Source organism: Hevea brasiliensis, chromosome 1, assembly GCF_030052815.1.
Source record: "Hevea brasiliensis isolate MT/VB/25A 57/8 chromosome 1, ASM3005281v1, whole genome shotgun sequence".
Classification (NCBI taxonomy): domain Eukaryota; kingdom Viridiplantae; phylum Streptophyta; class Magnoliopsida; order Malpighiales; family Euphorbiaceae; genus Hevea; species Hevea brasiliensis.
The window spans coordinates 71,256,791-71,275,541 of record NC_079493.1 but is presented as its reverse complement, the minus strand read 5'-3'; positions in this window follow the sequence as shown (position 1 = coordinate 71,275,541).

Sequence of the window (18,751 nt, the reverse complement as noted above, 5' to 3'; positions counted from 1 at the left end):
CCTTAATTAATCACTTTCATTCCTTACATATATATATATATTTTTTAAACATACTCTGTAGTTCACTCTAAGTCCATCAAGATACTCAATCATGTTCCTTCTTTAGGGCTGCCAAAAATCATGGTGGACATACACATAACTTTTATTCATTTAAGTTACAAATTCATACTTGTTTCAAGTCTCTAGCATGGGATTAAAGAGTTTTAAGTATATATGTGCACTAACCTCTTGTAGGCAGATTTTTCCAAGCCCCAAACTTCACTTTCTTTCTTCTTCTTGGCTGCCAAAAGGTTTTGCAAGGTGCAAGGACAAATTTTAGTGAAAGGTCTCTAGGGTTTTAAGGTGAAATGAAGAGGAAATGGAGCTTGATTGAAGTTGTCAATGGAGGTTTTGGCTAAGCAAGGTTTTGGTTGGTTTTGGGGAGGAAGAAGGCTGCTCACGTTTTTGTTTCCTTTGGTCTTTATTTGGTCTTGTTTATCTCTTTTATTTATTGGTTAATTGTTTGTTTAATTGTGATTGGTTATGGCTTTTAAATGACATCATCATGGTGTCATAAATAAGCCTTTTTCCTCATTTTCTTTTCTTTTCTTCACTACTCATTTTCAATTTAATTTCTAGTAATGTTTATTCATATTTTGAGTCATAATAATTATTTACTCAACTGGACAAGTCGGCCAAAAATCACCTCCGAAGGCGAAATGACCAAAATGCCCTCCGTTTGGCTTAACGGGTTAAAATTGTCTGTACCAATTGAAAAATTTTTCTAAATATTTTCTTGGCATTCTAATGCCATAGGAACCTCAATAACCCTTCTCTGGAGTCCCAAAAATTATTTTATAATTTTTCCCCCGGGTCTAGGGATCCTCGTTGCGAGAACCGCAACTTACCTCTGGTTACCCATCGCTTGGGCACCGGCTCATTTGACTTGGTTGTTTTTTATTTCTAAAATTTTTCCTAAATTTTTCTTATTAATATTTGAGTTAATTATGGTTCTTTACTTTAGTTTAAATATTTTTCCGGACGTTCTAGCTGTCCGGACCGACACCGGTCACCGAAACAGTAGAATGTACGGAGTTGCTACAGTGAGGGTGTTACACTCTAGGGCATACTACTAATAGTCATGACCATGTGCACCCTTGTGAAAGCTATAACTCAGTTCTAGCTGATTCCCAATAAACCTTTCATCCATGTTTAGTGCTACTAGGTTTATGTACCCTTCCCTCATTGCCAATTCTAGAATATTTTCAAAATGATCTATCAACTGTTCGATGTTTACAATCTATTCCCCTCTCCTTCAAATTCTACCATATTCACTTTGCCACAGTTTCCGGCCCCGTGAGTGGGTAAAGTGTTAGTCGATACATTCAGAGATGTCCCCTTATCTTTAATTTTCAACCAACCATTCAGAATGAGAGCATTTACTACACCTCGAAACTTAAAACAATTATTAATAGAGTGGCCAATTGCCCCAGCATGGTAATCACACTTGGCATTGGGATCATACCATCTTGGGTAAAGAGGCTGAATGGGGTCTATAGGAACAGGCAAAATTTGGTTTGTACTCCACAGGTAGTGATAAATATCGCTCAAAGGCATAGGAAGAGGAGCATTTGAATTTCTTGGGGGCCTAAAGTTGTTTTGATTCACTTGGAGTGGTGGTCTGGGGAATTGATTTACTGGTCTAGGGATGTATTGGTTTTGGGGACGAGGAATTTTTTGTATTGAGGATAGGTTTGGAATGATGGTTGGCTGTATGTTTAAGGAATGTTTGCAATTATTGGGCTTCTTGGAGTTACCATGGGAACTTGATTGGGGAATCTTAGGCTGAAATTGCCTTTGGGAAAGAAAGGCTGATAGCCACCATGAGTTACAACATGCACTTCTCCTTCATTCTTTCTGCTAGGATTAGTAGCCTTTTTCATAGTACCCTCCCCTACTATTTCTTGCAACCTTCCCCACCTCAGATTTGCTTCAATCCTTTCCCCAATCTATATTATGTTAACAAAATTATTGGAAGTATTACCAATCATCAGATTAAAGTAAGGTGCCTTCAGAGTTTCAAAGAAAAAGGAAAATAGTTCATGATCAGTCATAGGGGGATACACCTCTGCCGCTTTCTCTCTCCATCTCTGAGCATACTCTTTAAAAGTTTCCCCCTCCTTCTACCATAGATTCTGTAAATCCCTCCTAGGCAGGGCTATATCGCAATTGAACTTATACTACTTAAGAAAGGCATCTGCCAAATCTTTCCATATATGCAGTTTACTCCTGTCTAGCTGAACATACTAGCATAAAGCTGACCCAGTAAGTCCTTTATGAAAGAAATGGATGAGAAGCTTGTCATCCTCAGTTAGCGCAACCATTTTTGCTATATATGTTTCCAAGTGAATACATGGGTCAGAAGTTCCATTGTATTTCTCGAACTCTGGAAACTTAAACTTTTTGGGGACAACCACATCGAGAACCAATCTTAATGCAGACACATCTACTGAACCATACATGTTCAACCCCTCAATTGTTCGCAACCTCTTTTCAATTAAAGAAAACTTCTCATCTTTTACTTTCCCCATTATCAAACGCAGTAGGTCCCTGGGGTATCTCATTCCCTGTTGAATATTGGAAATTGATGGCTTAAGTAGTGGGAGCAGCTGGTGGGACAAGAAAAGTTTGAGCAAAGCTTTGCATCATTTGTTCCATAGGGTGATTCTGGTGGACGAGAAAATTGGCGATAGGCAAGCTTGTGACATTTGGAGGAACTGGCAAACTGGTGGACAAAGGCATCGCATATGTGTAAACATCACCCTCTAGGGGGGTAGAAACATTGTGAAAAGCTTGTAGAGGCTAAAAAGTAAAAGTAGTTCTCAGTTGTCTCGAGGATCTTAACATGTAAACTTGAAGGAAATTATCACCAACATGTTGCTTAAAAGTAGTAATATCAGAATGAATAGTTGTGTCAAGCAGATGACCAGATGACTCTGGGTTAGCCGTTCCTTTTCCCTTTATAATTTCTTTTAACTTAGCAATTTGATTTTTTAGCTCTATTACTTGTCCTTGCAAATCTTGATTTTGTTCTTACTCCTCCATTCTCTATTTCCTTACTCTAGCTCATGTCCATTAAACTCTTGTTTATGTATTAGATTGCTTTACCAGAGTTCCTTTGATCTTAGCAATTTTGATAAATTAATCCTTGAGAAAGCATAACTATGTTAATTTTAAAAATTATTTGAGTCACTTTTTGTTCACTTCTTATTTGATTAAAGGATACAGTGACAATATCAATTGTCAAGTCATTATTTGTGAGAAAGGGCAATTTAAATCCTCCATAGATTGGCATCATTCAATAATCACTTCGTATAAATGAAGGGGCCATATGCATATACATGATATGTGTCCATGTAATACACATGACTTTTCTCTTAACTCTGACGAGGAAAAATGCCATAGGAGTTTTACTATTCATTCATCACTTGTAACTGAAGCAAACGCTTAGAATGTAATGTTTGAGTACAAAGTTGTCATTTTATTATTAAGTTCTTATAGCTAGCTAAAAACCAGGATTAGGGAGCTGCTCCTAGAATGATTTACATTTACATAAGTAATTGTAAAATCTCTCATCCTGCTTTACAAAATCAAATGATTCTAATGCATGCTCTGAGTCTTCAAGTAGTTCTGCCTTAAGCGAGGCCAAAGCATCTCTCATGCCAAAAATTGTCTGTCACCTCCCTTTGTTCTTCTGCCTATCGGATTATAACATCCTCTAAGTCCCTGACCTGTGCTGTGAGTTTAACATACATCAACTTCCTCATGGTCAGCTGTAATTTGTAATTGGATTTTTCTTTCTTTACTTGCTTTAATTTAGACTTGAGCGCCATGACTTCTTGCTGCCTTACCCTCGATTCTGTCCTTGCTCTCTTTTTTAATCTTGCTACTTCACCTTGAGCTTCTTTTAGCTGATACTGGCCATTACAAAGTTATTTTTGATATCCCTCTTTGACTTGCCTACACTTATTCGCCCATTTTTGAACTTCTTGATTTTTCTCTTGAGTCAGTTCTCACCTTTGCTTGTCCAGTGCCTTGATCATTTTTGTCCTAATTGTTCCGTCCTCTGTTCCTTTTCTAATTTAAATTGCTGATGCCGCTCTTGGCTATTATGGAACATCTAAGTTTGAAGGAACGGAAGCGTGAAAAACACAAGTTTATACCATTGAATTCAAAAATTTTCACCTAGGGTCACATGCATCATGCAAGATTTATTTTTATCTATTTGATTTCAATGATAAACAACATATTAAAACTCTTTTAATATGTTTTTGGATCTGTATTTGCCATTTAAGATTTTAAAATTAATCAGATTAATTTTAGAACCCTAGATTAAATCAAGAACGATTACACTAACCTCTTGATGCAATCGCAATGTCTCGCGCTTTGAGATTCGTCTTCGTGACACTAGATGTTGTCCTCTAGCTTGTCCACACCAAGAACACCTATGGCAGCCCTTGAATAGCTTCTAAAGCTTTTTCTATTAATTAGAAAATCAAGTTCTGCCTTTTAAGAGATTAAAGATGTAAACAGGACACTAGAAAAAATTTCTAGTGTTCTTAATTCAAGAGATTGATGGCTAATCTCTTTGAATTGATAAGAGATGAAGAAGAAGAGATGAAAACCCTCAAAGTGGCGTGACAAAGGAGTGTGGCTGATGGTTGTGTTTTATTTTCTCATAACAACACTTAAATAGCTAGGTTAACACATTAAACCCTTGCCACATGTCACCCTTTGATTAGCTCTAGGTTTAAGTGACCCAATCACATTGTGCCAAGTGTCAAACCTATATTTAATCTTGATTTTAATCATCTTACATGATTAAAAAACATTTGGCAAGCTTATGTGTTATGCCATGTGTCACCATCTCATGGTGCCACGTGTCACACTGTGAAATGACCAAAATGCCCCTGTGTCTTAATTTTGAGTTCTTAACCCAAAATAATTATTTTCTTCTTCTAATTAATTTATATCAAATATAAATTAATTAATTAATCTCTATTAATTAATTTCTCATCAATTAAATTCATATTTAAACACTTTAAATATAAATTTAATTTATACTACACATCCAATAATCTAGATTTGGTTTCAAGTCATGCTAGGGACTTTGCAATTTAATTGCAAACCAAACCTATTTAATTAATCAATTAAACTCTTTAATTAATTAATTAAATCATATTTAAATAGGTGATAACTTGTGTATGTGTGTGACTCACTAGGCTCATCACTAATTGGCAATGAGACATGATATCAACTCTTAATATCATCAGAACTCTTTCTTACCATAAATGATTTCTCTAAATCATTTTATGAACCTCATAGACCATGGTTAACACCTAGCATAGCATGCCATAGCCACCCAATTAGTAATAAGATTTACCTTAAATGAACCTATAATCATATATTACCATGCACTAGAATCTCTCATTTACAAAATCCCAACTCAAGCCGAGTCATGGTTTATGTCAAACTCCATTTGCTATGAATATTATGTTCTCTTTTAATTCCAGTTCTTGATTAAAAGATTTTCTCATCGAAACTCTTTTACGAATAAATCTATCTGTCTGGCCAGAACTTGAAACATCAAGAACAATTAAATGAACATAGGATTTTATCTCTATTTACTTAGAGAACAGATTCCATCTTGATCAACACTTAACTCCATATATAACTAGTAGGAGACAACACATGCCCATAAAAACATACATAGTACAAGTATGAAAGCAGTATCAAACTCAAACTACCTATATACAAGATAACTGTGCTATCTAAAGTCTAAAGATTATATGCACTGATATGATTTATGACAAAACATTGACAAGAGTAAACTCCATGTGCTTGTCATAAGTGTCACTGGTTCGGCCTACTTATCATTTATAAGTGCCTATCGTGTTTGTTATATGGCATGAGACTCACCATTCCATCTTATTTATATCTCATATAAATAACCTGGGAACAAACATGAATACAATCTTTCTGGATAAGTCATGTCCTTATTATGAAGTATCCTCGATTGTGAACCTATTTATGATACTTTGTGCTAGAAATATTGTCACTCATATTCTTAACAACTTAAGAATAATATTTCTAACAAAATATCAATGGACCTTTTCTATTACACATAAATATATTATGTAAACGGAAAAATGGAAATGCCTTTTATTAATAAAATTATGTACAAGATACATACTAAATGATATGCTCTAGGGCATACAACTAACAATCTCCCACTAGCACTAGAGCCATTCATTACAATATCTTAGACCTATCTTCTCAAGATGTCGGTCTAACTGAGTCTGTGACATAGGCTTAGTGAATGGATCAGCTGGATTTTCAGCTGATGCTATTTTCTGCATGGCTACATCGCCTCGCCCAACTATTTCTCTGATAATGTGGTAGCGCCTTTCTATGTGTTTGGATTTATGGTGAGACCTTGGTTCCTTAGCTCGTATGATCGCTCCATTATTGTCACGATGTAATGGAACTGGCGACTCAATGGAAGGAACTACTATAAGTTCTATCACGAACTTCTTTATCCAAAGCGACTTCCTTTGCAAGATCGATGCAAAGAATATACTCAGCCTCTGTAGTTGAATCTACTGTCGTGCTCTGTTTGGAACTCTTCCAACCGATCGCACCTCCATTACAAATGAACACATATCGGATGTAGACTTTCTATCATCGATATCCGATTGGAAATCGAATCGTGATAACCATCTAGTTGCAAGTCTCCACCTCCATAAATCAAGAATAAATCCTTAGTTCTTCTCAAGTACTTAAGAATATTCTTGTGACTATCTAGTGTTCCAAACTCGGATTGGATTGATACCGCTAGTCAAACTAACAAAGATATGCGATATCCGGCCTAGTACACAACATTGCATACATTAAACTTCCAATAGCCGAAGCACATGGAATCCTGGCCATCTTATCTCTTTCTTCAGGTGTCTTTGGAGACATCTCTTTAGAAATATGGATACCATGTATCATTGGTAACAATCCTCTCTTGGAATCAAGCATGTTAAACCTCTTTAACACCTTTTCCAAGTATAGACTTTGGGATAAACCAATTATTCTTTTCGCTTTATCTCTATAGATGCGAATCCCAAGAATATAGGTTGCTTCCCCTAAGTCTTTCATGGAGAATGTATTTGACAACCATACCTTTATAGTCGTCAACATACCTGTGTCATTACCCATCAACAGTATGTCATCCACATATAAGACAAGGAAAGTGATAGCACTGTCACTAACCTTCTTATATACACATGGCTCATCCTCATTTTTGATAAAACTAAAGAATTTAATGGCTTCATCAAAACGGATGTTCCAACTCCTCGAAGCTTGTTTCAACCCATAAATGGATCGCTTTAGCTTGCATACCTTGGAACCATCTTGGGATTCAAATCCCTAGGTTGTTCCATGAAAATGTTTTCTTCAATGTATCCATTGAGAAAAGTCGCTTTTGACATCCATCCGCCAAATCTCATAATCATAGTATGCACTATTGCTAATAAAATCCTAATTGATTTAAGCATGGCAACAAAGTAGAAAGTCTCCTCATAGTCTATTCCTTGCCTTTGGCGAAACCCTTTCGCTACTAGCCTTGCCTTATAGGTCTCTACCTTTCCATCAGAACCAATTTTCTTCTTGAAAACCCATTTGTTCCCTATAGGTACAATACCTTCAGGTGGGTCAACAAGATCCCAAACTTGATTCTTATACATGGAATCAATCTCGGATTTCATAGCATCAATCCATTTTGAAGAGTCTATATCTGATATAGCTTCTTCATAGGTAAGTGGATCATCTCCATGATCTACTTCTTCATGAGTAGACAACTCTTGTTCTTCTTCATAAAGAAAACCATATCTCACTGGTGGGTGAGATACCCTGGTTGTTCTACGAGGAACAGCTGTAGATGTTTCATCAATGGGTATAGGTTGACTAGATGGATCTATATCCATCTGATCTGTTGGTTGGTCAGAATTCTCCAATTCTAATTCTATTTGCCTTCCTTTGCCTCCTTCTTGAACAAACTGTTGTTCAAGAAATGTGGCATCTCTACTTATCACAACCTTTTGTGAAGTAGGCAAATAAAAATAATATCCAAAACTATCTTTTGGATATCCAACAAATCGACATTTTTCTGATCTGGTCTCCAATTTATCAGTGTTCAGCTTTTTGATATAAGCTGGACAACCCCAAATCTTAACATGCTTTAGACTTGGTTTTCTTCCATGCCATATCTCATAAGGTGTGGAAGAAACTGATTTTGATGGAATCCTATTCAGAATATACAAAGCTGATTCTAATGCAAATCCCCAAAAGAAGATTGGCATATCAGTATAGCTCATCATACTACGTACCATATCCAATAGGGTACGATTTCTCCTTTCAGATACACCATTCCGTTGTGGCGTTCCTGGAGGAGTCAGCTGAGAAACAATGCCATGCTCTCTCAAGTATTCATCAAATTCAGTACTCAAATATTCACCTCCACGATCTGATCGAAGAGCTTTAATATTCTTTCCTGTTTGATTTTCTACTTCAGATTTAAATTCTTTGAACTTTTCAAAAGATTCATGTTTGTATTTCATCAAATACAAATACCCAAACCTTGATTTATCATCAGTAAAGGTAATAAAATAATGAAAACCCCCTCTAGCCATTTCTTTAAATGGACCACATACATCACTATGTATTAGCTCTAAAATATTTTCAGCTCTTAGCCCCTGTCCAACAAAGGGTGATCTAGTCATTTTGCCTTAAAGGCAAGATTCACAAGTTGGAGTAGGCTCAGAGCCCAATGAGGATAGAATCCCCATTTTCTCCAGTTTTGCAATCCTATCTTCTGCAACATGACATAACCTTAAATGCCAAATATATTTTGAACTTGAGTTGGTTTTCACCATGGCATTGCATTCTTTTAGATTGCTATACTCTAGCCAGTGGAAACACTTTCTTACTGGCAATGGAAACACTTTCCTATTGGCAGTGGAAACACTTTCCTTTGCCTTTGTCAGCTTTGGTCTTCCCTTTCTGTTTAGCTATTTTCTTAGAAGGACTAGGAATCTGAGGTTTCTTTTTCTTATTGCCCTTCTTCTTGTTGGACTTTCCAGTAGAAGAAGATGCAACCAAAGCTACCTCTTTTCCTTTATTGCCTGGCATATTCTTTTGGGCAATAACCAGCATGTTGAGTAAACCAGCTAAGGTGCATTCCTGTTTAGTCATATGGAAATTTGTCACAAAATTTCCAAAAGACTCAGGAAGGGACTGAAGGATCAAATCCGTCTGTAGTTGGAAATCCATGTTGAAGTCAAGATGTTCCAACTGCTCAATCATCCGAATCATTTTGTGGACATGATCCCCAACATTCTGTCCCTCAGACATCCTCATACGGAATAGCTGTCTAGATATCTCATACCTACCAATCATGATGTGCTCACCATACAACTCTTGTAGGTGAAGGAGGATCTCACTCGCACTCTGCATGTTCTCATGTTGCTTCTGTAACTCATTACTCATGGAAGCAAGCATGTAACACTTAACTCTCATATCATGCTCCTTCCACTTGTCCAAAGTTTCATGTTCCTCTTGTGTGGCCTCTGGAGGTAAGGGACCAGGAACATTTGAATCTAGAACATATCCTATATGTTCAAGGTTCAGGACAAGTTTCAAATTTCTTAGCCAATCAGACAGATTAGGTCCTGTCAACCAATTGTGATCAAGTATGCTTGCAAGGATATTGGATGGTGGTGGTTGTTTTGTGCTCATTTTTATCAGAAAATTAACTGCAGAAAATAACCAGATTAATTAGTAAATGTATCATGTAATTAACCAAAATGATTATGGTCTTTTAATCAAATTGGTCCTCCCACTAACTTAGCGAATCCTACACTTCCAAAGTAGAAAATGGAAATCCTAGTTGGATGGATTTCTAGTGGGTGATTGAATTCTTATAATTCTATTGATCATCCTCAGGTACATCCATTATTGGAATTACAATAAACTATAAGTGAGCAACTCCTTGCCCATCACATCTCATGTGAGGTTCAATCCTTTACCTAGCCCCTAATGCTCAAAATCTCAGGTACATCCATTATTGACTTATCTTGCATTAGTTAAGTTGATCCCATTGAGCGATAATTATGCAAATAATTTTAATGTCCTCAGGTACATCCAATATTGGCCACTAAACCATTTACATATTTACAACATCTCATGCTTAATAATTATTCTTAAGAAAATCTCTTAAATAAATTGCATCTTATGCAACTATTTAAAATTTCTTAAAATAATTGCCCCAATGGAGGGCCTATGTTATAATTACTTTAATTATAGCATTTCCAACTTAATCATTTGTTTGGAAGATTTTATGGTCATTCTATTTACTATTAAGGTCTCACTTTGCACATTATCCATTTAGCATGCATATATCATATAATTGCATACATTCCCATACATCTCATGCATTCATGGATAAGCAGTAAATATGGTATGATCATGGACTTTCTAAGGGATTCAATTCTGAGCCACCAAGAATTGAATCAGGGCATTCCTAGGTGCATTTCATTCATTCATTTTACAAGAGTTGCTGAAGGAGTACATAATCAACACTTGATCTTGAATTCCTCCCACTGGTCCCACCAATGCTCTTGACCTCCTTGAACTTCTTGCAATCCAATATTACATAGTAATCCTTAGCATACCAAGGCGAATTTACAAGAACTTAAATAAATGAAATTACAACCCAAAAATATTACAAACTTAATAATACATGCCCAAAATAAATTAAAATAAATTAATTAATTTACAATCCCAAAGAAACATAAAAGAAATAAATCCAATCACATTGGTCTTTTATAGTCCATGATCATCCATCATGCATATCACTATTTAACAATTAAATAAAACATACATACTTATATTAAATTGAATATCTCATATTCTACTTAAAAATCCAGATTTGAATATGATTCAAATAAATTTAAAAATTCAGATTTGAATCTCATTCAAATAAATTTTAAAATTCAGATTTGAATCACATTCAAACAACTTCAAAAATTTAGATTTGAATCACATTCAAACATTTTTTAAAAAATCAGATTTGAATCACATTCAAACATTTTTTAAGAAATCAGATCTGAATTTTATTCAATCAATTTTAAAAAATCAGATTTAAATATGATTCAAACAACTTTAAAAATTCATATTTGAATCACATTCAAACAACTTTTAAAATTCAGATTTGAATCACATTCAAACAATTTTTTAAAATTCTGATTTGAATCATAATTTAATTGTGTGATAAAAATTCTAATTAAACAATTTAATTAGACATAAAATGGATCTTAAATCATACAACAATTGCAGAATTAAAAGCCAAACCTTAAACCACCCATGGAAGCCAAACCATGCGCACCATTGATGGTATTTTTTCAAGTATGCCGCCAACTTGCTTTGCAACCAGCAATGAACTCTTGATCTCATGATCAAACACACAATTAAATCATATAACCAACAATCTAAATGGCAAATATAGTGGCTATGATACCAATTGAAGGCAGGCTTTGAAAAACACAAGTTTATACCATTGAATTCAAAAATTTTCACCTAGGGTCACATGCATCATGCAAGATTTATTTTTATCTATTTGATTTCAATGATAAACAACATATTAAAACTCTTTTAATATGTTTTTGGATCTGTATTTGCCATTTAAGATTTTAAAATTAATCAGATTAATTTTAGAACCCTAGATTAAATCAAGAACGATTACACTAACCTCTTGATGCACTGCAGCGTGTCTGCACCTTTGAGATTCGTCTTCAGGACACCAGATGTTGTCCCTCTAGCTTGTCCACACCAAGAACACCTATGGCAGCCCTTGAATAGCTTCTAAAGCTTTTTCTATTAATTAGAAAATCAAGTTCTGCCTTTTAAGAGATTAAAGATGTAAACAAGACACTAGAAACAATTTCTAGTGTTCTTAATTCAAGAGATTGATGGCTAATCTCTTTGAATTGATAAGAGATGAAGAAGAAGAGATGAAAACCCTCAAAGTGGCGTGACAAAGGAGTGTGGCTGCTGGTTGTGTTTTATTTTCTCATAACAACACTTAAATAGCGAGGTTAACACATTAAACCCATGCCACATGTCACCCTTTGATTAGCTCTAGGTTTAAGTGACCCAATCACATTGTGCCAAGTGTCAAACCTATATTTAATCTTGATTTTAATCATCTTACATGATTAAAAAACATTTGGCAAGCTTATGTGTTATGCCATGTGTCACCATCTCATGGTACCACGTGTCACACTGTGAAATGACCAAAATGCCCCTGTGTCTTAATTTTGAGTTCTTAACCCAAAATAATTATTTTCTTCTTCTAATTAATTTATATCAAATATAAATTAATTAATTAATCTCTATTAATTAATTTCTCATCAATTAAATTCATATTTAAACACTTTAAATATAAATTTAATTTATAATACACATCCAATAATCTAGATTTGGTTTCAAGTCATGCTAGGGACTTTGCAATTTAATTACAAACCAAACCTATTTAATTAATCAATTAAACTCTTTAATTAATTAATTAAATCATATTTAAATAGGTGATAACTTGTGTATGTGTGTGACTCACTAGGCTCATCACTAATTGGCAATGAGACATGATATCAACTCTTAATATCATCAGAACTCTTTCTTACCATAAATGATTTATCTAAATCATTTTATGAACCTCATAGACCATGGTTAACACCTAGCATAGCATGCCATGGCCACCCAATTAGTAATAAGATTTATCTTAAATGAACCTATAATCATATATTACCATGCACTAGAATCTCTCTGTTACAAAATCCCAACTCAAGCTGGAGTCATGGTTTATGTCAAACTCCATTTGCTATGAATATTATGTTCTCTTTTAATTCCAGTTCTTGATTAAAAGATTTTCTCATCAGAAACTCTTTTCTGAATAAATCTATCTGTCCTGGCCAGGAACTTGAAACATCAAGAATAATTAAATGAACATAGGATTTTATCTCTATTTACTTAGAGGAACAGATTCCATCTTGATCAACACTTACCTCCATATATAACTAGTAGGAGCCAACACATGCCCATATACCCATACATAGTACAAGTATGAAAGCAGTATCAAACTCAAACTACCTATATACAAGATAACTGTGCTATCTCAGGTCTAAAGATTATATGCACTGATATGATTTATGACAAAACATTGACAAGAGTAAACTCCATGTGCTTGTCATAAGTGTCACTGGTTCGGCCTACTTATCATTTATAAGTGCCTATCATGTTTGTTATATGGCATGAGACTCACCATTCCATCTTATTTATATCTCATATAAATAACCTAGGAACAAACATGAATACAATCTTTCTGGATAAGTCATGTCCTTATTATGAAGTATCCTCGATTGTGAACCTATTTATGATACTTTGTGCTAGAAATATTGTCACTCATATTCTTAACAACTTAAGAATAATATTTCTAACAAAATATCAATGGACCTTTTCTTTTACACATAAATATATTATGTAAACGGAAAAATGGAAATGCCTTTTATTAATAAAATTATGTACAAGATACATACTAAATGATATGCTCTAGGGCATACTACTAACAAAGTTAATTCTTCGTATTGTAATTTTGATTGTTCCAGTTGAGCCTTCCAACTTTGATTCTTAGAAACCAAATCTTGATAATAAGACTCACACCTACCCCTAGCTTCTTCATAATAATCCTCAATGCAATTCTTTTGCATAGCCCTGTTTTCTAAATTGATGAAATTTAGAGTGAAATATCCATTACCTCTTTGCTTTCTCCAAATGGGATACCCCATTGTCATACTTTCTCCCTTAGGTCCCTAGCTCATTAAAGTTAATTTTCTTCCAGGCTCCTGTATTGCATTCAATTCCTTGACTTTTTCCACTTTGCTGTAAAAGTGCACTTCTGAGAAATTTTTTGTTCTAGGAATAAATTAGCGAGAAGCAAACTGTCTCATTATTAGGGCTGGTGAGTAACCAGAACATCCTGTGACCCCTATCAGTGGGAAAAACTGATAATCTCCTGCTTTGTAGATGAAAGGATCAGATGTGTACCAAAGCTTACTCCAAGGATAATTATGACTATTGTAACTCAAGATGATTTGTTGCCACGCCATCTCAGTTTTGCTCTCTATAACTTTTAACACCAAGCTTTCTATAATCGGTTGATCCAAATTCCATGTTAGCCCTCGAGTTTTTTGCAAAAGAAAATGAATAATAAACCATAAATATAGCAGTTGAGTGTAACACTTTAAGCTTCCTGTTCCTTTTTCCCTGTAATAAGTTAAAGTTAAGAAAGTTTCTACAAGAATAGCAGGAATTAGATTTATATGCATGAATTCTATCGCATAAAATAACTCCACCACCTTATGAGTTATGGCATTAGGTGGTCCAGGTAACAAGATCAACCTATAAATAGCTAGAGCCAATGCTCTTACAGCAAGTTCGTCCATTCTAAATTGTAAATGCTTATGAAAAACTTGGTCAATAAAAGTCTAAAACCATCCACGGGAGCTGCCCCAAGTAGCTTCAGTATTTTTGGCCTCATCATTTGTCATCTGAAGCAACCTAACAAGGCGTTTCCAAGTCTGTCTATAATCCAGTTGTAGAAAAATGCAATTAGGTGCTACATAAGGTATTTATAGAAGAGCTTCGCATTGTTCAATCGTCAACACTGTATCAACATCACTAAAGGAAAATACCCTATATGTAGGATTCCATAATGATAGGAGAACTTTTAAAGCAGATTCTTGCTCTTTGACCCTTAACAAAGTTATATTGTTCCCATATTTTTTTCTTGAACTTGACTTGTGATTCTTTTGAGAGCAATTCCCAACACTTAACCAAGCTAGTGATATCAGGCCTCTTATTTTGATTTGAACTAAGTCAAGAGGGGACAAAGGTTGAATTTCTATAACAACATCTCTTTTCAAAGCTTGCATATGTTCTGATTCTTGTATTAGCTCTGTCCAATTTTAAATATTCTATTCTTATTGCAAGATCTGATCAGGTGATTGGCTTGAAGATGCCATGAAGATGATTTAATTACCCTTTACAAACAATGACTAGTGATACATGCACCTATGAAAGTATAAGATGTAGAAATAAGTTAGAACACAAAGAATGGACATCCCAGCATCCAAATTTTATGAGAAATTGTTCCCACTGATATGAGTATTTATGCATGTATTCATTCAACAATTTTGAATTGTATTATCAAGGTGAGAAAAATTATTTAAACATCTATCAAAGTAGGAAGATGCTTATTAACTCACTTTGATAATATAGCTAAAAAACATTCCCTATTATTTATGGCATATGATTCAGATTATCGCTAATCTGACTACTGATGGAGAGGCATCACACCTCCTAACATGACTGTGAGATGATATGCAAAAGAGTAAGAGGGAATTAACCATATCCCTTTTGTCCTAGAGGGGAACCATCCTAAGGGTTGGAAAAGGCTATCTAATGGGATGGTGTTATCCTCTAAGGTGGTTAACTATAGCTTTTAACATGTAGAGTTTCAGCTCAAGATTTAACTTGTTAAGGTTTAAAAGGTCCCCAGATTGTCCCTGCCATGAACAGCAGAGCCCCATTGTAACACCCCTCACCCTTCTACAGTGTAGCCAAGCAAAGTGTGTTACACGGAGTGCCGGAGCACCTGATCTTATCTGATTTCATTATAGTTCTTGATATATTTATTCAAAAACTTTATCTAAGGTTTAAGCATTTTTTTTAATCAAAATCTATCTAATTTGGAATTTCAAAAATTTTAACGATAATCCGACAAAGTGTCAGCTGTAATTTGGACTAACAGTTCTTCTGAACCTGCCAAAGACAATTCACATCATATTCAAATTCATTGCTCAATTTATCTCAATAATATCTCATCAGTTTCTCAAAATTTCTTAAACTCAATCTCATTCAGAATCATTATGATTAGACAATCAATTCAGACATCAGAATTCTTACATTTCATTAACTTATATAATTTTCCAATTAAGTACATAAATTTGTCAAGTACAGGATATACAAATGAAATTACAATATACTTAGAATGAACAAAATACATAACATGTATAATTATGAGCTCTATCTACATGCATTGCTGAGGAGGTGACAATCTTGAACTCTTCTGACACTTCTGCAGATCTAGACTTCAAAAATCTCAGTCGACAGTCTACTGGTTTTACCTTCAGTACCTGCGCGAGGAAGCAATTCCATCGCGCTAAGCATTTCTGCTTAGTGGTGCAATAGTATAACAAGAAATAATATATAAAAATAAAGAAAGAAATAAATCATAATTCGAATACCCATGAATCAATTTAATTTGGTATGGTACTTCTAGTGTCAATGATCTTATGTACTAGTTTGTTCCTCTTTGGAAGTGCTTAGTTTATAACTTTTCAGTAATACTACCCAGTATACAAATTATTCTAACTGTATTGTATTTCAAGTCTCTACTATTCTGCAATTTATATTTTTGTTATGTTTCTTTTGCTAATCTCTTTTACTCATTTATTCAATAATTAATTTAATTGTACTGAAATTTCATTATACTTAACTTAACTTAGCTTCCTGAATTGAATAATATTTTAAATGACTGCCCATATAGCCTATACACTGACCAGACCGGATAAACGGATATACAAGCACTGGGTACCTATTACCTCGGGCTGTCACACCATCGGTCACAAAGTATCTCCCGGTGTGCAAACAGTGTGGCTAAAAAGCCATATAATCAATCAGGCATTAAGCCGACTATAATAACACAATCTGTATAGCCATAGGCTATTAAAATCATAGTATGGCATAATAAGCCATAAAACACAGTATGACGTAAAGTCATTTACAGAACAGCTGTCAGAATCCTATTGGCATGCCAACCTATCCAAACTAGTCAACTAGGCAAATTAGGGCATATTACAATGTTACATATTTAATTATTTATTCATAGGGTTTATACATATTTATGCCTTTCACTGGTCAATAAAATTATTGACCTTTTTATGCATCATGGATAGGTTGATTCTAGCATCAACATATCACAATTTACAATTCAATATGTTGTCAATATACTGCAATTTACACTTTTCACAAGTTGGCATTCATAGCCAAATCACTTCAAGCATCATTTTATGTAATTACTAATTTTCAATTTTAGTGTGCTAGATTGGTCTAGCTTAAAGTCCTATTTCCCTTGGTTTTTAGCCTCTGGTCAAAGAAGTAAAATTGTAGCTCTATGTCTTATTGCACGCGAGACAAAATTTCAGGTCTTTATGAGTTGTATAGACCAAGATATGGTCAATTTACAAAAGCTGGACAGATTGCACCTTTGGTGCAAAATTTGGTCAACTTCTCAATTTTTGTGTGCTAGATTTGTCTAGCTTAAAGTCCTATTTCTCTAGGTACTATTCCCTTCAATTCATTTCATTAGTTAACCTATAATGTTGACCCTTGATGCACTCTACGTGAGTCAATTCTAATGTTACCAATATGTCACATTTTGTAGCCCTTTAGTGTTGGTATATGTTACCAATTTCATTTCCAAGTGTATTGCATTTTATTGCAATTTACAGGATTTCGGTGTACTATTTTGACCTAGCCGGACGACCTAGTTTCCTCGGTTTTTGGGTTTTGGTCCAAACTACAAACTTGTAGGTCTATGCCTTATTGCACGCGAGGCAAAATTTCAGGTCATTCTGAGTTGTGTAGATGAAGATATGGTCAATTTACCAATGCTGGACAGATTGCACCTTTAGTGCAAAATTTAGTCAATTTTAGGTCACTTTTGGTTCGGCAGTTTTTGTACCCGAACTTGTGCAAGCCATTTCACTTGGTTCTGGCCATTTTTGAGCTTTGGTATCTTCATAAGAACTGTAGATCTATGTCTAAAATATTCATGATAAAAATTTCAGGTCAATTGGACCTGTTTTGAGTGAGTTATGGACATCCCAAGGACTACTGTTCATATGGTCAAAAATCTGGGTTGCAAGGTTGCTATTCCGGATTTGGTCATTTTTAAGGTCAGTTTCTAGACAGAATTTTGGCAACTTTTCTACATGAAAGTTGGCCTATTTGGTGTCTAGTTTCAACCCCCATTGGCCTCATACCAATTGGGTTCATAGTTGGGCACTTATGGCCTAATTTAGGTACTGCCTTCAATACACAACCTGCACAAAGCACATACACTTCCAATTTGATATTCCTTCTCCTTCTCATTACTTCAATATTCAATCAATAACACTTTCATATTTATATTGTAAACAATTCCAGAAACAATTTTGGGTAGAATATTCAAGTGCTCAATGCACACAATTCACCATTAAGTTCAACATTCACTTCCACCAAAATTCAACATATCTCAATGTCAATATTACACATACACTTCAACATAATCATACTTCAATATCACTTACACTTGCTGCCCACAATTTAACATTAGCATATTTCATTAATAAGTACATGTTCACACACAAATTCATGGTTTAATAGGCTGCCAAACATGGCTGTTTGCCCAAAGCATTAAGGTTCCATTACACACCCTTAATTCAAGCACTGCATGCACATACTTAGATTTTAACTCACTACTTCCTCCATTTAAGTTATTCAACCTTAGTTT